The 22764-nt window shown below is 37.5% G+C and overlaps 1 protein-coding gene across 3 annotated transcripts in view; it reads right to left on the minus strand.

Moving 5' to 3' along the window:
• ITP (Ion transport peptide) overlaps positions 1-22764 on the minus strand; it is a 62536-nt gene that overhangs the window by 11393 nt on the left and 28379 nt on the right. The gene's annotated exons all lie outside the window — the stretch shown is intronic.

Raw genomic sequence — 22764 nt, forward strand, 5'->3', positions numbered from 1 at the left:
AAACGTCAAGCAGTTATGGAAAGCAGACGAATAGTGAAATTGCGTAACAAATACTTACAACAAATAACTAGATATAGACAAGAACAACGGCAAATTTCCTATTTGAACGAAACTTGGTATGACCCTCACGACACATTTACGAAAGGGTGGACTGATGGTTCGAAAATGTTTACGCCTAACATGCCTGCGAACAAAGGATTACGACTAATCATTGTGCATTGCGGAGGAAGTAGAGGATGTGTTCCGATCCCAAATTTGGATACGAATAATGTAGTAGTTCTTGACAACGCTTCCTATCATTCGCGACAGTTCATCAAAGTACCAAATAAAAATTCGAGGAAAGATGAAACACAAAGTTTTTTTAATGGATAACAATTTGTATTTTGAAGATTACTAGACCAAAAACCAACTACCTGAAGCTTTACGGACAAAAACATTTGAAAAGGTGTATGCCCTTGAGATAATTGATGAAAAGTATGGACTCACCATACTGAGACTTTCCCCTGTTTTTATGTTTTCAATCCCATCGAGTTGATTTGGGAAAAACTGAAACAAAGCATCAGGCGTAAAAATAATTTTCCAAAATTTGATAAGAAGGTAATAGAGCTAATTAAAGAAGTATCTAATATTACCGAAAAAGACTGCTTACTGAGGAAAAAAATAGTCACTCGTGACCGAAAGGGCGTTATCAACTTTTTCTTTCAACTGAAAAAGGCGTCTTTTATACCACGTTTAGTCCTTTCAATTCTCTATCTAGCATTGGTTTATTTTTCGAAATCGGAACATCCGTTCCTGAGTGACTAGCAGTTTTATATTCTTGTCAAGAACCTTCAAAAACGACATATATCTTCATAGTTTTAATAAAATTTCGGTGAAATATTCCAATGAATGTTGAAATTGTTCACCATTCATTTCTTGTCAATAATTTATCCATGAGTTCTGGAATGAAGGGTGGTTGTATAAAGTTGTATAAAGTATACTTCAAATTTCACGAATTCCACAAATAAATCAAAGCGCCTCATATCAGGTGGGCAAGCGGGATGCTTCAACGGACTACGTATATCTAACGTATCTTAACCTAGTAACAGATCCCTGTGGAACACCTGTTTAATATCAGCTAATATAATAATATAATAATAATAATCTTTATTCAAAATAGACATCCTAATATACAAATGGTAATATGATTGTGAATATTAAATAAAATTCTAGACGAAATATATAATATTATTAGATGTTAGATATAGTATTAGATATAACATGCGAAAATAAGAAAATGTACTAGTGGGAAAATGGATAATGAAAAGAAAACAATAGATGCAGATCTTAATCTAATAATTCTGTGATCGTATATATTCCATAAGGGAGTGTTTAAATTGTTGGAGTGAATTGCTTTTTTTAATGTTGATAGGAAGTTTATTATAATTCAATAATCCCTTATGAAATAACGAGTTCATTGTTCTTGAGAGACTAGTTCTTGAAACCCACAGGTCACTGCTACCTCTTGTAGGATAGTTATGAATTTGATGGTTGAAACTGATAAATTCATTGAAATAAGGTGCTATTTGACCAGTAAGTATTTTAAAGATGAAAATCATTGAAAAATAGTATAATCTGTCTTTTATTGTCAACCAGTTCAACGCGTCAATCATTGTTGCAATAGGAGTATATTTGTTGCACTTTAACAGTATTCGCATACCTCTGTTTTGTAGTTTTTGTAGTTTTTAATATAGAATTCGTAACCCTTAACTGAGATTGCTATGTTCTTTTCTCAAACATACATACTATTTGCGATTTTGTAGGAAGCTTGTAATCCATGTCAGTGCATTATCTTTCACATCATAATGGTAAAGCCTCTTTATCAAAATATCATGATCCACACAGTCGAATGTCCTGCTGAGATCACAAAATATCCCAACAGAGCACTCTCCACAACTATATTGTGTAGCTTTCCTATGTATGTATTATATCTGGTGCAATTCCACAAAGGATTTCTGGAGTACAAACCGAATAGACAGTGGCAGGCAGGCTCCACTCTTGCATGACTCAGTGTTTAGTGTGCGATAGACATATACTGTTGGCAGTGAGCATATAACCTAAAACTATCACCGCTTTTGAGAGTGATCATAAAAAATTTCGTGAAAGAAGTAGATTTTTTATAACGAAACGGGTGTTCCGCTTGATTAACTATTCATCTAAATATGTATAACAAACAAGTTGACCGAATTATTTTCCACGGGGAAATAATCACGTTCAATTCCATCTCCTGTCAATCATTTTTGATATGTTAATTAATCTTCTAGTGAGCCCTCACAAAAAACCTTTCAGCTCCAATTAGTTATGTACATAAACTCGAAGATCCTAATAATAGACCGTAATATCGAGTGTGACCTTGCCATCAATTCATTATTTATTTGTTCTATAAATATTCACCTAAGTACATTTTAGAGAACGGTCACTGGTGGCCAAGGTTTATCTCTTGTTTATTCATAATGCAGAAGATTTCGTTGTTTTTATTGAATTATTGGAAAATTACTTTTCAATTCTTAAATCCTATCAGTATAAATTCCAGAAATGAAACTTAAGAACGATTTCAATCCCATTCAAATGCCATTTCCATTCGAAAGACCCCTGATGAGAACCAGGGCGGATCGAAACAGTGCATTTTAGTCACAAATACTCTGTGTTTCAACTGGTTGCCTCAGAGTAAAAGTTGCAAATAAACCACTTGTTTATTCTGCTTCACGTGATGTTATTTTTGCCACCAATTCACCAAAAATTGTATTGAACAAATGTTGAAAGGTTAACTATTTTAAGCGATCTATTTCTGCCTATAACGACCGGGCTATTACCTCCCAGAAACTTTAAATCACATCTCTTTGAAACCACCGACATTATTTATACAATACGTAAAAGTTAATGATGAGATTTATCTCGTCACCGTAGCATTAAACCTTTCAAAACGCAATAAAATTGTTGATGATAGCCCAAAAGGCAACGTTTAGTTCCATATTATTATGTAGACCGTAACAAGTTTCTTATAAAATGCTGAATTGTCTGGAAGGCATTCTACGTTTATCGCTAAAAATATGGCTAAGAACCTGTTCTGAGGAGATCACGTCATGTTTGAATTCGCCTCACCTAAACCATTGGTGGCACTGCGAATCAGTTCTTGAGGATTACTCGGGATCATTGAAAACAATACAGTATTGGACACAATATGTAGTTTTGTGATCTTATTGGGACTTCCTATCTTTGAATTTAAATAAACCAAAGTGTGTAAGATCGAAATTTTTTATTCGTTTCAAAGACCTATTGATGCCATTATGATTCCATATTCCATCAAAAATGACCTTCAACGGAATGGTTACTCCATAGTGATGATAGAACAGACTTTCGCTAAAAGTCAGCAGGAGCCTCGCAAGGAAGAGAGGCCGCCTCAACCAGTACTTGTACTTCCCTACAACAGAGGATTATCGGAGAGGATAAGAAGAATTGGTTCCAAGTACAACATCAGAACCTGCTTCAGATCCGGTAACACTATCAGTAGCAGCCTCACGAAAACCAGACCACCAAACGCGGATTGCGATTCCAAGAATTGCATTTACCGGATACCCTGTGAGTGCGGAGAATCATCCATCGGTGAAACTAAGAGGCCATTGAGAGTTCGCATTACCGAGCACAAGAAACACACACAGCGAGGAGAAACCAGCAAATCAGGAGTCGCAGAGCATGTTTGAACTCATTAACATAACATCAATTGGTCTCAAGCTGAAATCATCCACAACGAGGAAAACACTGGTTTAGGAGAAAATTCAAAGAAGCCCCACATATGTTGTCCAACAACGCATTTAGCCAAGCTAGCGTAGAGATACGCAACATATGGAAACCCATAAACAAGCGGAACACGACCACCAAACGGTCAGCTCCTGCTAAAAGCAATGAAGCAGAGAGAGGGAAGAGGGGATAGGTGGAAGCACTTGAATGACCTATAGATAGTCAGATCTCGGAGGAGTCAGTCCAAAGGGTTATATCAGGGCCGCAAAGGCCAAGGAAGCTCTGTGGGTCGTTTCAATAACCAATAAGTTGTTTAAGAGGCTTCCGGAAAACTGCGTCGAAAACCTCTTACAAATTATCAACAGCTCGTTGGCCCTCAGGTACTTCCCCAGAAGGTGGAAGCATACGATCGTTGTCAAGATCCAAAACACGGTCAGAACCTGCTGTTCCCGCAGAATTATCGCCCGATCAGTCTGCTCTCGTCGGCGGCTAAGCTGGCTGAAAGAGTTGTTCTGCAAAGACACAACGAAGAAGTTGAGGACTGAAATATTCTGCCTGATGAATAATTCGGCTTCAGGAAAGATCACTCCACTGAGCTCCCAGCACTGTGACTGGTCGAAAACACCATCGCAGAGCTGAATCAAAATCGTAAAGTTCATGTCGTCCTTTTAGACATCTCGAAGGCCTTCGACCGTGTATGGCACAAAGGCCTTCTGCATAAGCTAATCGCGTTCGACCTGCTTTGGGGCCTGATCCGGTGGATTGGGTCTTTCCCGAAAGACAGGACATTTCAGGTCAGAGTAGAGGGCTCTCTGTCTGACAACAGAGAGATCCTCGCCGGAGTGCCACAGGGGGCTGTGCTCTCTCCCAAGTTGTACTGTCTCTACACCAGTGAAGATATCTCTCTACGCCGATGACACGGCTCTCCTCTCATCTTCCATGGGTCGGGAGCTTGGGATCGTCTACATGCAACGTGCATTGGACGACCTCGAGCGCTGGTTCCTCGAATGGCGATAACCATGGGCCAGAAAAGTGAAAATCTCTGGAAGGGAGATCGACTGGCAAGCGCGGTTGAAGTACCTCCAACTTTTGAGAGACCGTAAGCTTACCTGAAACCCGCACATTACAACCGTGAAGGCAAAGATCGAGGGTCGGATCAACAGACGGTCTATACTGAGCCTTAAAAACAAAAGTACGATCTACAATACGATGTTCAAGCTTGTCATCATACAGTGTGTAACAACAAAAACTTAACAGAGCCGTTTTTGAATATAAAAAGTAAGATTTTTGAAAAAAGCTCGGACACGTCGATTTTTAATTAAAGGGGGACACCTTTCAGATTAATCAGATTTTTTATAGTACGCACCCCCTCGGAGGGGTGCGTCCGACGACCCTTAATTAGATAGGGAAAGTAGGTCGAGTGGCACCTTGTTTTAAAGGTCTTTCGAATACCTTTACAACTCTGTTAAAAGAAAATTTTTGTAACGATTAGTTTTCGAGATAATTTGAAGATTTGAAGATATTTTTATTGAGTTCAACTCTTTTTAAAATAAATCAAATCGTTTTTAAGGTACAATTTACGTTCAGAACTTTCAGAAAAAAAATAAACTTTTGCTTTTTATGACATTTCTCTTGTTATAATAGTTCAATTTTTTGATTGTTGTTTGTATTTTATTTCATTGTAATTTCAGTTACGTATGAATTAATGGCAAGTAGAGGTATTCAACAGAATGGTTTTACTTGTGATACCGAATGATTTGGTGCCTAATTCGTAGAGATATCATTGTGGTACTCTGCAATAGCTATCAAGAATGTCTCTGGGTATACATTACACTTGGTTATCAAGTTTACAAGATGTTTTTCCTGGTGTACCACTTTGTTCTAACCCAGAAATGAAACACATTCAAAAGTTGTTGTTTCCTTATTCCCATCTCAGAGCTAAGCATTATTCGTCAGATCTCACCTTGTAAACCCGTTCATATGATTCACGAGACCCCACTTTTTCTGGCAGTCACTCTACAGTTCTGTCTTGGAGATAAGAATCTGAAATTATGTTTTACACCTTCCCCTTTTTTCCGTGCATTTACGTACTTATCCTCTTCACTTACTTCACAATCATATCCTTAATAAAGCTTTTCCCCCCAATCTCGAATATACCCTTCAAAGCTGCCTATGATTCGCGTTGCCACGACATAGATTACCAACAAGTGCACCTTTAGAGTGTTATCAATAATTGGACTGAAAATGAAAGAATGCTCTTACGTAGACTATACGCTGTTACGCTTTGAGACACACGTGACACTTTGAGGAATCACTATTGAGATGAATTATCGAATTTATAATTGGAACAGTTCTAACCAGGGATTCGAGGATAATTATTGATGGTTTATTCACACGTTTGAAGTTGGTGCAAATTTTTTCATTCGTTTGAAAGACCTATTCATGCCACTTATGTGTGGGGTATAACATCGTTCAGTTTGGCTTTGTGGCTTTGTGTTTCTCAAGCGACTTGAGAAAACCACACAAGAAAAAATCTAACGAGGTCAAATCGGATGATTTCGGTGGCCACTTCACATCACCTCCACATGAGTTGAACATGGCTTTAAATCGCTCATGCAGAATATGCAATGTGGCATGAGCTGTGTGGCATCTAGCGCCGTCCTGTTGAAACTGCATGTCGTTGATATCCAGATCATCCAATTCAGGCCAAAAGAAGTTGGTAATCCTTGACCTAGAGTGCTCGCCGTTGACAGTGATAGCCTGACCAACATCGTCCTCCAAGAAATATGGACTGATGACGCCGCCTGCTCAAAATCCACACCAAACAGTGACTTTTTGGGATGCATTGGATGCTCTTGAATATCATGTGGATTGGTATCGTTTCATTCATCCAGAAATGAGCCTCATCGCTGAAGATGAGGACCACCAGTTGCCAACTGATCCAGAACCCCTTCATCGAACATGGTCGTTTACCTTCAGTTCCTGGGTCGGTTAATAGAGGAGTAGAAACCCAAAAACCTTTCTTTCTATAGAATAGATCATCTTTAATAATTTCTCTACAATTTCATAGCCAACTGAATATTATTTATGACATCTTGAAAACAACTACTCGATAAAAGTGTGCCGAGTTATAAATAAGGGAGACATAAATAATAATCCTGTAGTTTTGCCAAGGGGCCAGTTTAGAATATATTTGAACATAGACAAAGTTACACTCTACAGGGACTTTTTGAACATTTTAATTTAGTTGATGAATAATAATAATAGGGTTCATACATTAGGAACACAATTCGACTGTAACCTATCATGGAACTCGCATGTCGATGTAGTTTGTGGCAAGCTATGTGATCACTGCACTCCAAAACATGCTGGAACGAGAATGTTTGCTTGAAGTTTACTATGCACTGGGATACTCCGCTATTTCATATAGTATAGTTGTGTGGGGTCAAGCGTCCGAACTACAAAGAGTGTTTGAGTTGCAAAAACGTATCATTAGACGTATTGTCTGTTTACCTCTTATGGAACATCATGCAGAGACACTTTCAAAAGTAATAAAATTCTCACGGTGCTCCAGTGGATGCTGGAATACGTCTATTCAACATTCTGCCTCTCGAATTAAGAGAGAGCAGTCGTCCGGATATCTTCAAATGCACATTAAAGGAAGTACTGGCCGAAGGATGCTTTTACTCCCTCCGTGAATTCGAACTTTTTTATGCTTACTGACTTCCAGTACTGACCTTTTCATGCTTCTTCATATTTTGCTTTATCTTTGTGATGGTCTTGTGAATTTTCACAGCCGTGAAGTGTGCATCACTGAAATACCCGAGTCAAATTCAGTTTTTGACTCATAGGGAAAGGGGAGGCATACGGGGGCGCGAGGCACGTTGGTTGTTCATTTGATCATAGGTCTTATCTTATTTTAGGCTTAAAAATGGTGATAACGTATGAAAAGAAAAGCTCGAGAGGTAGTTGGTCTATAGAAAACATGAAACAGGCAATCGATGCCGTTTTAAGCAAATCAGCAGGCTACAGAAAAGCAGCCCAGCTATACGGTGTTCCACAGACCACTTTGGAGCGTCACGTGGCCAAAATAAGGAAGGGTGAGCTCTCTCTTAACTCAACTCCAGGTAATTTTAAGCCAGTATGTTCGAAACAAGAGGAAGATGAGCTCGTGAGGTTTATTAAAGAAATGGAAAAACGTTTATTTGGTTTGACCACGGTCGGAACACTAGCGTATCAGTTGACGGAACCGATCGCTTTCATCAGCAGAACGAGGACACACGATTACGGTTGAGATATGTTTCAATGCGGCTGGTACTTATATGCCTTCCATGTTAATATTCCCTCGACAAAGAATGAAGCAGGAGTTATTGGATCGAGCTCCTCCAGGAACGACAGCAGAATGCAATGTTCGAGGCTGGATGACAACTGAGACCTTTATGACATGGTTCCAATGATTCGTCAACTTTTCAGGAGCATCATTAGCTACACCAGTCTTACTTCTTTTAGATGGTCATGTTACACATACGCAAAACATAGAAGTAATTGAACATGCACGCAAGAATGGCGTCATAATGCTTTTCTTTCCCCCGCACTGCACCCATAGGCTGCAACCCTTAGATGTTGGCTTCATGAATATGACCATGCTTGCACTAACTGGTTAAGGTCGCAACCGGGGCGTGTAATAACAACTTTTCAGATCAGCGAAATATTTGCTGATGCTTATATTCAAGCTGCAACAATGTCTACAGCTATCAATGCGTTCAAAAAATGTGGCATATGGCCATTCAATCAAAACAACTTTTCAGATTCTGATTTTTTAGCTGCATCAACAACAGATGTCCCATTGGCAAATGACAAGCCCGAAACAACTCCTGCAACTGATGAAGATCAGCAACAACAACCGCCTTCCATTAAAATCCCCCCTGCATCACTTTTTTCTGCTATGACCCACCTCTCGAAAGATCTTCTATTTCACAGTCTTCACAAGGAACTCCTATCTCAGAGCCTCAGCCTGGACCATCACGATCCGTAAAATTTGTCGTGATTTAACAATGACTTTTGAAAATGCTTCTCCTAAAGATATTCCCGCAATCCCAGCAGTGCAACAAAGAAACCAAACGAGAAAAAATGATCGCAGAGGAAAAACCGTTCTTACTTCAACACCCTACAAAAACGAACTTGAAGAAAGAGAACGACTTCAAAGGACGAAGAAATGTTCAAATCCAAAAGAAGGGTTGAAAAAAGACTTGAAGAAACAAAAGATTAAAAAAGTTCACTCCGACGTTGAAAATATAGATAAGGACGCTTTATGCATTTATTGCATGGACCTTAATCATAATTACACAGGCCACCCAACTCGGAAAGTTGGGTGGCCTGTGGATGTTAGGCACATACAGCCAGTGCAGGTGTAGATAACGACAATGAAGAAGAAATCCACATCTGCATATTCTGTGAGACAAAATAACTATGTACCCCGTACTGCCTCAAATTGGTACCCCATACTACCCCTACCCTGGGGCATGATGGGGTTTTCACTACGGTTTCGTAAAATTAAAATTAAAAAAAATGTTGATTGTTTTTATCACCAAATTCTATGCCAAATGATTCTCTAATGTGTTCCCAAAGGGTTGTGATTAGTTTCAATCAATAAATATATTTAATAATTTTTCAATTGTTTATTTCCCTCAACGTCCCCTTTATGCCCCCCTTCCCCTAATGGAATTGCTATTCGACAGTAAAGTTGAAAGCAAACATTTTATAACTCCTATATTTTGGTGGATGCACCCGGAAGTGTAATCGAAGAGTTTTCACCAAAGTTTAGAATAAAGTGAAACAAATATAAATAGTTTCAGAAATATCTTTGAAAAAAATCAACAGATTGGAAATTTCATTTCAGAAAGATGCAGTTCTTCAACAGGTGAAAGAAACGTTTTTGTAGTGGCGGTATTTTTACAGGCGACCGCTTGTTAGCATATTGTGTTAATCCACTAAAAATAAACTGATTTCTTGCAGTGCGGAAAAAAGCGGTTTCTAAAATTCGACCATTTCCAATTTTCCCGTACCAACTGCGGTATGGTTTTGTGGATATTCCCACGGAGCAAACTTGGCCTCACTCTGTATGATAAATGATGGTCGAGAAATGAATTACCGCGGGATCAATTGAGAGTAGCGACTCCGATAAAAAGTCGTAATTGCGTGGAATTTTCTGGAATGCATCGCCATACGAAACATGTGTATCCATCCATCTGTGATAGCAGCAGAAACATCAGCCTGCCACTAGCTATAAACGAGTACTATCATTGTTGTTGGTGTTGCCAGATTATATTTTCTGAATTCTCTACACAATTTTATAAAAACTTTCACAAATCCAGAAATGTTCAACTATGCCTTCTGAAATCAAACTATTTTCACAAATGTAACGCAAATTGTATCAATCGCGACATTTGAGATCATTAACCTCATTTAGCGATGCTAGCTTTTATTATAGACTAAGTTCGCGCTGAAAGCTGACATGAAAGAGATAAACTGTCACTTGCCAAAACACTAAATACAAAACATCAAGCAATGTGACTGTTCTGCAAGTTTGTTCGTTTGTACGTGCAGTAAAACAAAATAACTGTTTTCACTTTCTGAAGTATTAATTATGTTCATGAGTTCCATAAAGATGCTTTCTTCATATTCGTATATTTTTATTATTTCGAAAGTACAAAGCAACGATTCGTCGTACAGGTGAATCTGCAACAAGAAAGTATAAAGGACATTTCGGTCAACTCTGTCTTTATTCACCTTCTTCTTCCCTTTTATTCGGATTTTATTCGAGGTGATCATTGATGTAAGATGGCGCTGCAAACTTCTAGGAAAATAGAATTTCCAACGTTTCTTATTTTAACGAAAATCACTGTAGTGGAAATATTGTTAATGAAAATGATCCAAAGGAAAACATTAGATCAATATTCGAAGGCTGAACAGGTTTTGGAGATAATCTTGCGATATTTGCCTGCAAAGTTTTTTACTGGAATCCTCTCCTCGTGAAGAGATTAACTATGATATCTCCAACGAATGAAGTAGATATACATATTTTGTGTGCAATTGTAAAGAAGTCGATTTGGTTTCTACACCATCGTTTTGAAAATTTTTATGAACCTATGTGAAGTTTTTAAGAAGAAATAACCTCTGTTATTATCACGTTTGTGACTATGGTTCTTTGAAGCAATAATAACGTTTCTCTTCTTCTCTTCTTCTTCTTCTCTCTTTTCTTATGGTCTTTGCTTCCATTACGGCGCAATAGACCAAACGTTTCGCTTAATTCTCACGTTGAAATGTCAAATGTCACCCACGCTGTGGGTGGTCCTTTCGAACACTTCTTCTTCTTTGTTTTTGGCTCCTCTTCGACAGAGGCCATTTGGCCAGAATGTCATATTCAGACTAGATGAACTTCAATAGGCTGTCAGAAATGTTCAGTGACTAATCCTTGGCAACGATTTTCTTCAGGTTTTTAATGCTATGAACAGAACAAAATTATTTCTTCGAGTCACAATCAAATTCTTCAAGTTTGAAGAAGTTTCTTGGCGTCTGGCAACGTTGGTTGTCGTTTTGAATTTCAAATAATCTCCCGTTCAAGGTTGGTCGTAGCGACCAGACTGCATGGCGTCGCTCGGTTGTTCTCTCTCTACCCGCCTGGCAGCTACTCGATTCGCTTGATTTTGTGCCAGCTGGCAATATTTTCGAACATCCGCCAAACACGATGTCGCTGACCGTGGTGACAGGCACTTTTCTCTCGGGTATTTCGGGAGTCCGCGTCTGGAAAATGTTTTTTCGCGGAATCTCGAAGTTGGACGAACTCTGGTAGTGAATATTGAACAGTTTTCATATTTTGTGGAGGAAATCATAGTTTTTGTTAGTTTTTTAGATATTTCCAGCACCCATAATCTAAAAAACGTGCATAAAAATTGTAATGGAGAACTTTTTAACTTCCTCGATATATGCCAAAGGAAATTTGAATTGTGAAATATGCCTAAGTTGACTTTTGAATTGATGAATAAATATTTTTTGAGAAAAATGAAAATTCGAAATTTGAACAGAGAGTACGAGTATATCGATTTTAATTTCGTAAATCTATATCTAAGAATAGATCACAGTAAAAAATGACAAAATACAAATCGGTTAGTGTATATTTTGAGAAAACACTAATTTGTTCGTACGTTAGAGAGTCCTACAAAAGGAACTTGAGAAACAACTGATTCGATTCATCTGGTTTACACAACCCCGGGCAAAAACTGTCAAAAGTAATTATTTGCTAACAAAACTATACCTTCACTTTTTTTTATTCTAGATATGCTAAAAATAGTCGACCTCAATTTACTGAGTCACGTTCTTTGAAGTTTCAGCTCCACCGAAATATCGATACATTCACAGACTGAGACCTTACTTTTGATGAATATATTTAAATATATTCATTTACAAGTATATCGACTTGTAAATGTCCTTCTACTTCATATTCTTGGATCTACCTCAAAATCTACTACTCGATATTTCCTTTGATACAATTTTCCAACAAAAATACGTTTATCATACACTCACCAAATGTACCAATTACCCAAATGTTAAGTTTTATGGTTTCATTCCATAAGAATAAATGAATTTTCAATGTTCCATTTGTAAAAGTTGACATTTTGAATAATTGATTCTTAAAATGCCAATTCTCTTGCTCAATTTTTCGATATCTTCCTTGTTATTATTTTTGTGAGGTGTCAATGAAATTTATTATTGATCCCATTACATTCATGAATTTACTGGAGTTTTATCGCAATACCAAACTGTTATCTGCAACACCTCAATTTCCAAGTAATCATCTTCAAGAGGGAGATTAACCAGTTTAATTAAACTGGCAAATCGACAGATTTAGCATTAAACAACCTTGTTGAGAAAATATTCCAATCCCTTGACAACAAGGAGATTGCGGTTGCTGTACTTCTCGATATTGAAGAAGCATTTGACAATGCACTACCTAAATCTATATGATCATCTCTGGCTAGGAAAGAATCGACCATGCTGGTAAATAGAACTGCAACTACGACTCTACAAGGAGAGGCCATTTGGTCCAGGGTCACTAGAGGCTGTTCTTAGGGTGGGGTACTATCTTCCCTTATGTGATTGCTCCTGATGGATAGTCTGCTTGATGCCCAAGCTTATACAGATGACTTTGTCATCATGGCAATGACCACGTCGTCACGGGTAGCTTATATCCTCCAAAACACGATGGATGTTGGTCACAGTTGGTGCCTGAGGAAGCACATGTCTGTCAACCCCAGCAAAACTGATAATCCCCTTCACCAAGAGGAGAACATTGGACTATCTAACGCCACTTTCTCTCAATGGTGAGGTCATTCCATTTGGAACGGTGGTGAACTCTCTTGGTATTGTCCTTGATAAAAAACTCACCTGGAACCCTCACGTGGAAAACATTTTACACAAACCCAGACTGTCCCTATGGACATGTCGAAGGATTTGTGGTAAAACTTGGGGTTTAGGTCCCAAACGAATCCATTAGATTCATGTGATGATTGTCAGACCAATGATCATTTGGTGCAATTGCTTGGTGGCCGAAGGCTCCACAGAAAACGGTCCGAGCGAAGCTCTCTGGCTTACAGAGACATGCTTGTCTTACCATCAGTGGTACCATCAGTACCACACTGTCAGCGGCCATAGAGATCCTTCTAGATCTACCTCCTCTCCACATTTTTCTGGAGAGAGGCTAGATGCACCGCATATAGACTTGTGAACATTGCCAACTGCACAAATCAATTCAATGCAGAGTGCAACAGACTGTTAGTTTACACTGGAAGTCACAGCTGTCTGGGAATGACCTCTGACTTTATGCCTCCAACTATCAACTACGAACTAGCTTATAAAGTACTGTTTCCAAGTAGAGACGACTGGATCTTCTGGGAGAAGCAAATATTAAAAGCAGATAGTTGGTGATTCACAGATGGATCAAAAACATCTTCCGGTTCTGGTGCAGGTGTTTTCAGTCGCAGACCCAAGACAGAGATATCAACCTGCCAGGAACCTATGCGACTGTATTCCAAGTGGAAATTTGAACTATTAAATTGTGTGTGGAGAGATTGGAAGAATCCAACCTCATACACAAGTCAATAGAAATATTTTCGGACAGTCAAGCAGCGTCGGAAGCTCTTGGCTCCTACCGAGCAACGTCTAAATTGGTAGCAAATTGCCAAAAACGACTCTCCTCGATATGAAGACTTAACAGATTGTCTCTGGTCTGGATTCCTGGCCATACTAGCCTGAAAGGCAATGAAGCTGCTGACTGCCTTGCAAAGTAAGGTGCTACCAGCAGCTTCATCGTACCAGTAACTGTCATTGGCATTGCTTTAGGCTTTGCCAAACAAAGATTGAACACCTGGATAGCAAGAAGATTTATGGACTTATGGCAGAATCTTCCAGGTTTGGCTCACTCCAAGACGTTTCTTCACCCTTCGAAACTTGATACCAAACAGTTGTTGGACTGCAGTAGGGATGAACTACGATGTCTAACAGGCCTTCATACAGATCACTGTCATTTGAATCATCATATGGAGAGACTTAGACTGCCGGAAGGCAGTGTGTGTCCCCTATGTTTGGAAAATGATGAAACAGCAGAGTACATACTTTGTGCCCACCCCGTTGGAAGCCGAATCAGGTTTCTAGAGTTTTGCAAAGCCATTCTCTTACCACTTTTACCACTCACCATACAAACTAATCGGCTTCCTTAAGAAGCTGCGTTTGTTTGGTCAAGTGTGCAAAGGTGTGACCCACAATGAACCCTTGCGGGTTGCGGTGGAGGGTCGAATACACCCACTCACTTTGGAGCTAACCCAACACCAAAGATTCCAAACGGTTCATTACAGTTATTACAAAATTGTCATATGTGAGTGCTCGCTTTACTCATGACACTTTGGTGAAATATCTCAGTAAAAATATGCTACCGTTTGAAAAAATGAAATTTTCATTTGGTAATCGTTTCTTACATTCACTTACAGTTTTTATGTAGGTGAATTTTGTAACGTTTTGTGGCCCTGAACGATGAAATGAACAAAAACCAATCGACTCTTAAAACAACACTCATATCACTAGACTTAGAAAAATGTGTGAATTTTAAGAACAAAATAATATCCAGGGTGTTCCATTTGAAAATCGAAAGTTAGCATTCCCAACAAAATCGAGAATAGAAAAATGTTGTCAACATATGTTCATGAAAACGTCAACTGTCAACAAGCAGTTTAGGTGATCAAAGACTAAGCAAACTGAGAGAATAAGTGAAAAAAATGCACCATGGTCTGCCAACCTTGAAGTGGGTTATTCTTCATGAAAAAAAATTAGGCTCTGGTAGCAGAACAGGTCTTCTTTAAAGATCACTCACCAAAGCGACTTCGTTAAGCAGAGTTGGAATATGTGTGAACCCCAGTGAATCCTCCTACTACATCATACATTATTGGCAAAAGAAGCATTCAAAGATACCTATAGCTCATTTGAAATTGAAAACTGTTGGTTTCGAAATCATAGAAACACCTGGAGGACTTGAATTCCTGGGGATTTCCAAACTAAAACCATTCTAACTGCCACTTTCATTTCATTAAAATGTGACGCGATAAGTAAAACTGTTACATTTGAACAGTCGCTCTCGGTATGCACGTAATAATAACCGCTATTAAAGACAATTGAATAACCGAGAAAATTGCAAGAAACCATTCGTTCAGGTATACCGGATGTCCTCGAGAGAGCGGCGAGCGCAGTCTTGAAGGTGAGAAGTACGACCAGAGTTGTTCGTTACTTTCGTCTCACCCATTTTTGGAGATGTTCTGTCTGATTACTTCGTTTCTTTTGGGAATATTTATCCTGAGGGTTTGCGAACTAAACTTCCACTTCATTCCTATCATGACGTTTTTGGCTGTAGAACTAACCATTTTGTAGATGGTTCCATTTCGCCTCCATTTTGCCTTCAACATTCCCTCCGAGTACATTTCTGGTATCATGACGGTTTTTGTTTTTGACTATAGATCTAGCCATTCTGTAGATGGTTCCTTGCAAGTGACATCGATTGCTTTCACTTCAATATCCTCATCATAAAGGTTGGTGTGTCCTGGGGGTTGACCAAGTGAAATTCCACTTCATTCCTTTCGTGACGGTCTTTGTAACCATCGACTTGTTTCACCCAAATATCCTCATCATAAAGATTCCATTTTGCCTCCAATTTGCTTCTACTTTGCCTCCATTTTGCCTTCAACATTCCCCTCAGGTATGTTCCCTTTGGGAATGTTTGCCTGAAAATTTACCAAGTAAACATCCTTTTCATTCGTATCATTACAGTTTTTTTTGGCAGTGAAACCAAAGATGGTTCCTTACAAGTGACCATCGACTGCTTTCACTCCAATGTTCGCATCATGAAAGTAAGTGTACTCCAAGGTTTTATTTTGCCTCCAATTCGCCTCTATTTTACTTCCATTTCGCCTTCAACATTCCCTTTGGGTATGTTTCCTTTGGGAAAGTTTGTCTTGAGGGTTCATCAACTCAACTTTCACTTGATTCCTATCATGACGGTTTTTGTTTTTGGCTGTAGAGCTAGCTTTCTTATAGATGGTTCCTTGCACTGCTTTCACTCCAACATCCTCATCATAAAGGTTGGTGTACCCCAGGGTACAGATATGGCAACCTACTCTTTCAATTTAGATGCTCCATCTTAGCCGACAATAAAAAATTTCACTCATGATGACGACCTGTAAGAAATATATCCAAGAGTGACAGTCAATTCATCGATGTTCCAGATTTTCATGATCTATTTGTCTGATTATTTTGATACAAATTGGATTCAACTATACTTCCGTTGAAGTAGAGTATTGCGAATACGGTAATGATGCACTGATGTGAAGCAGTTTACTTTTTCAACAAGTCGGAAATTTGCTATACACATTAGGTCGATATATCTATTTTTCAGGAGATATACTGTTGTTAAAAAAGATGACTACAGACAAATCTGACGACCAAAATCTTTGGTTTGGAACCAAATTGGTGAATGTCTCCATGAGAAAGATAACAAGTACATTCAAATACAACTTGTTTCGTAAGCGCACTAATTATGAATCAAATGTTGCTGAAAAATCGTTAGCATAAATTCAAATTTGGAACATTTATGGTTTGTCATATTATAAATAATATAAACAACAAGGGGCCTAAGTTAGGACTCTGTGGCACACCTAAGTCAACAGAATAACTAGGAATTTGAATGACTCGTTTTCAACAAACTGATTTTTATTAAACAGATATGACTTGAAAAATACTGTTAAGCAACCTAGAAAACTTGCACAGAAATTGCTTGGCTATTTAAAAACTGGGCTAGGATCTCCTTTTTTCTTCTTCGCACGAGCAGTTTTCCATTGTGAAGGAAACCTTGAGGAGGATTGAAAATAAATTGAAGTGATATACATAACGTTCAAAAAATCTGTTTAAATCTGTTTTTCCGTTAACCAGCTGTCGCATCCCTACGAATGACAACCTTCAGAAGTCGAAGCTTGTGTGAGCTGAGGATTAACGAGGTCTTACCTTTTAACGTGTGATTCCTAACACGATTGTACCAATAATTTTGTAATTTTCATGAGCCGTCGCAGTAAATAAATATTGAATTAAGCTTTTCCTAGCAATGAGCTGGTATTTGGGTTGGAACACTCTGTATAGGATACTAATAAATCACCGATTGGATCCGCCCACTGTTTGCAGGTGAACGGTAGCTCGTTGCATCAGCCGCAAGAGATACCACTAGAAACGAGATTGATTGAATTTTAAATGACGACTTTTACAATCTAGGAATGGTTTTTATCGAAAAGTGTTCGATTCACGGAATTATTGGAACAACAGCGTTAATCACAGAAAAGGTCATAATAGATACCAAGGGCACTGCGTAGATGAAGATTGGGCAACTGACTTCAAGACAAGCTTGTGATTATCTCAAACTAATTTCTATACTAGCATATGTTTATTCAAAAAATGTTGCTTGTTGTTAGGAAAGTTATTAGTTATTGTAATTTGGTCAGTTTCAATGCAGATCACGCTTCCCACTATTATGTGACTACGAATTGACGTGGACTCACTTCAAATTCATGATTTGCTTCTGATTAGCAACTCAGATTCAAAAATCAAGTCCCTGCCTTCATTGTTTTTCATTTAATCAGATGATTTCAAAAATTGTATCCAAAATAAGCGGCATTTGAATCAGTGCACTTTTGCCAACGTAACACAAGTCGATTAATTCCGTCAGCAAAATGGTGTCCTCGGGATTCAATGAAGTCGACGAAGGGCAAAGTTCAGCCGATGCTGTTTTACAACTCAACCTAGGGACTAGCATATATTATATATAGATATAAAAATAATTACCTAGTATACATTGATGAGTGAGTAGTTCATGAATCTTTGTAAAATTAAGAAAAAACAAATGCTATACATTTCAAAGTAAACATTAAAAATCTATTCAGCTCAAATAAGGTAAAATATATAGCAAAACATACACAAAAGTGAGACAAAGGGAAAACCATATGAGCAAGGCATAACATGAATATATTATCTATCCAGAAGACTTCAGATATGTTTTCAACTTTTTCTTGAAATTATATATGGAGTAGTGTCTAAATTCACTGGGCAGAGCGTTATATTGTTTGATAGAGTTGCAAATAAAACTACGAGAAAGGCAGGCTGTCGGGTGTTTTGGAATAATAAAAGTGTGACGGTTTCGTGTCCTCGAATTATTCTGAGATCTGAAAGTTTTATATCTTTCACAAATATAATTTGGCTTTTTGTAAATGAGGAGTTTATGTGTGAATGTGAAATTCACAAAGTGAATTTATATGTTTGTGAAATCTCAGATCAGCATCTAGCCACAAATCCAAGTTCTTGCTTTCTGTAATTATTTGTAGTAAGTCTCGTCCAAGTTTGATTTCAATTCTTCCTTCAATTTTCCACCTTTTGTGTTTCGGACCAAAAAGTATCAGCTGAGGTTTTTAAAAATTCAATTTCAGATTATGGGCTATAGTTAGATCCAGTTACTTTTGTAGATCTCTGTTAATTTTTTCCATTACCACCAGCCAGTTACTTGGAGGAAATCGATAATATAACTGAGTGTCATCTGCATAATGATGAACTGTGCAATGATCAATTATTTTATGGAAATCAGATATATACAGAGAGAACAGAATGGGGCCAAGGATAGAGCCCTGAGGTACTACATAGTCAACAAGTAAAGCACTAGGTCACTTTCCATCCAGAAATACTGACTGAGTCCGATTTCTGAGGTAACTTTTCAATAGATCTACAGTCCCTTCACTAAATCCGAGAAATGACATTTTCCTACACAGAATATTGTGGTCTAATGTATCGACTGCTTTACTGTAGTCCAAGAGTACCATGGCAGTTACTTCATTATTATCAGTTCCTTTGAATGAATCTTGGGTGATGTTGACTTACTATTTACACGGAATGAAACGGAAATGAAGTCTAATACCTTGCCTTATCTACCTTGTGCAGGTGTAAAGTACAATTTATATACAGATAAAGTTTGCAAAAACATTAATGAGGCCTATTACACCATAAACCAGACAAAAGCTGTCCCGAACGAATCCAGTTTTTTCTTTATATTCACTTTTATATATGAAAAAAAAATTGAAAAGATAATGAAGCACTGCTACTTTCAAACTTATTATATTTCCTTAAAGAATTTCAACATGCCAATTTCAAAGAATCATTATATTTTAAATGTATTGGATGTTCAATACACAATATATTACTTTTTTGTTTTCTTTTATATCCTCTGTATTTTCATTTCTATTTTTATATCGTTTTCACAACCGTTATTATATTTGACTGTTCAATCTTCAATCGTATTTGTGCTATCAGTATTTATATCTATTTATAGCAATTATATCTATTTCTCAATGAAACACAAAGATGAAATCGTTCGTCTTCGTCTGACGAATTCGTCAGTTCAATTAATGAAATATGTTTCATAATCATAATAAATGATGAATATTACGGATGTCGAAATATTACTATCTACAATATTCATGCACGCTCTAGTACATCAACAAATTCGTATTAAATTCCAGATATGAAATAGCATTTTAATTCATATCTTTCCCTTTTCACTAATATCGATATTTAAAATTCATATTGCAGCTATTTCCTAACCTGATTGCTAGCATGAGTACACAGCATTTGATTACCTTGTTTTCCCGACCTGAAAATTGTTTCTGGTACGTTGTATTGGTGAATTTCAGGAAGTACTCACTTGCATCTGATCATTACCATAGCTACAGTTGATGCAGCTGATCATTACCATAGCAGTTGCAGTTGACGCAGCTCATCATTACCATAGCTGTTGTAGTTGATGCAGCTGATCATTAGCATAACTGTTGCAGTTGATGCAACTCATTATTACCACATCAGTTGTAGTTGATGCAGCTGATCATTACATCAGTTGTAGTTGATGCAGCTGATCATTACCGTAGCAGTTGCAATTGATGCAGCTTATCATTACCATAGCTGATGTAGTTGATGCAGCTGATCATTACCATAACCGTTGTAGTTGATGCAGCTGATCATTACCATAGCTGTTGCAGTTGATGCAGCTCAGCATCACCATAGCAGTTGCAGTTGATGCAGCTGATCATTACCACATCAGTTGTAGTTGATGCAGATGATCATTACCACATCACTTATAGTTGATGCAGCTGATCATTACCGTAGCAGTTGCAGTTGACGCAGTTCATCATTACCATAGCTGTTGTGGTTGATGCAGCTGATCATTACCATAGCTGTTGCAGTTGATGCAGCTCATCTTCACCATAGCTGTTGTAGTTGATGCAGCTGACCATTACCATAGCTGTTGCAGTTGATGTAGCTCATCATTATTATAGCAGTTGCAGTTGATGCAGCTGATCATTACCATAGCAGTTGCAGTTGACGCAGTTCATCATTACCATAGCTGATGCAGCTGATCATTACCACATCAGTTGTAGTTGATGCAGCTGATCATTACATCAGTTGTAGTTGATGCAGCTGATCATTACCGTAGCAGTTGCAGTTGATGCAGCTCACCATTACCATATCTGCTGTAGTTGATGCAGCTGATCATTACCATAGCTGTTGCAGTTGATGCAGCTGATCATTAAGAATTAAAATGTCTCTTTTAGTTCCTATATTCTTTAAGAATTTCAATATTTAATTCAAATAAGAATCAAATCAAGGTATTTTTAGATATTGGTGAAAAAAAATTTGTTCTAAAACGAAATGTATTGAAGAAATGTGTCTTATTGATTTGTTATTCTACACGGTTGCCAAAAAAATTGTGTAAGTCCGAAAATAGTTTTTCATCTACTTGTCTACTAGAATTTTGCTACTCCCCAAAAAAACAGCATTTTCTGGGCTTGTTACGTGAATTAAAATTTAAGAGCAATTTCCAGAATATCATCGTTTCCCTTCTATAACCGTTCTAGCAGGTCTACTTTGTTTTTCTAGAGCTTTTAGAACCAGAATTCTACGGTTGTTTGATTTGAGGTTTCTACATTTGAAAAAAGGATGTTTTGCCCAGTTTCAGTATCGAAAGCACAAGTTGATTGATTGCTTATTTCGATAGAATTAATTTTATATACATCAAATTCAGTAAAATTTTTGAATATTTCGATCAGAAAATTTTTAAAAGTTAACTAAAGCTTGTCATTCGAAAGAAAGCGGAGTTTTTAGACTTCATCCTCTGCATTACTAGCTCTACAGGTGACCTCACTTTTGAAAAAAATATAATTAGACTAATTAGCAGTTAATCTGTCATAGTGGTTAGTTTCATGCTCTAAATAACAAAGTTTTCATTGAAAGAGAAAGTTTACCAATAAAATCACAAGACTTCCTACCATGATAACCTGTAAATTCTACTTGATTTTTCAATGTTCCCCTAAACACATCTGTCTTCTTAATGTTTCATTTGTGAAGTTGCTATGTTTGTATTTTTTATATTTTATGTCATGTATTGTATTTTGTATTTTTTATATTTTATGACATTCATTTAATTTCTTTACAAGACTTTTTCAATAAGATACTAGTATTCCGACAATAAAGCATATATTGATTGATTGATTGATTGACTCTACGGTATTAGATATTAGATAGTTTATGGAAAAATGAAAAAAAAATTACCCATCAAAGGGAAGGATACGTTTCTCCAATTCAACTCCCAATTTGAAATGTAGAAAACAGAAATAAGTGTGTTGGCTATGGATGACGACATAATATCAGATATCTTGTCTCTCAACAATAGGATTCCACGAGACTCTGTTCTGGGGCCACTTCTGCTTGCTATTTATATGAATGTTCAATCATTTCAATATCTTTTTCATTAATACGTGACATACGCCGAATATACATTACTATTATGTGAAAAATATGATTGTATCTATGAGAATTGTGATAGCTCAGGTATAATCTTGGCTCAATGGCAACTTTTATCAATTGAATGAAGAAAATACACTGGCAACTAAGGAAGCACTCCCATATTCCATATTATTATGCACCTCTATGCAGAATGTGTGAACAGGAAGATGAAACTGTCAGGCACTTCTCGGGTGGATGTATAATGGGTCACATATGGCCTAAGTGCTCCTTACTCTACAGATACAGGAAGTCAGCGGATATTGCCGAGTTGGGCAGCGTAGGTCTAGAGATATATCTTCCTACTTAGACAATTGAAGCATTTTATCAGATTTGTTAGCCTTTTTTCAGCTTATTATTATTTTCCATTCTCTTCTTTGATCTGGGGTAACTGTCCTACCTAAATTGCTCATGCCATAAAAGCGTGCAGAGAAAATTTGGGCGCTACTTTTAGAGACACAATGTGGACAAAGTCTATGTAGAAATACCTCGTTTCAAAAACATGATACGAGAGAAGCTAATCTT

This window comes from Leptinotarsa decemlineata, unplaced genomic scaffold, assembly GCF_025532065.1.
Source record: "Leptinotarsa decemlineata unplaced genomic scaffold, Ldec_3_MD MMD2_tig00078422_RagTag_RagTag, whole genome shotgun sequence".
In the NCBI taxonomy this organism is placed as follows: domain Eukaryota; kingdom Metazoa; phylum Arthropoda; class Insecta; order Coleoptera; family Chrysomelidae; genus Leptinotarsa; species Leptinotarsa decemlineata.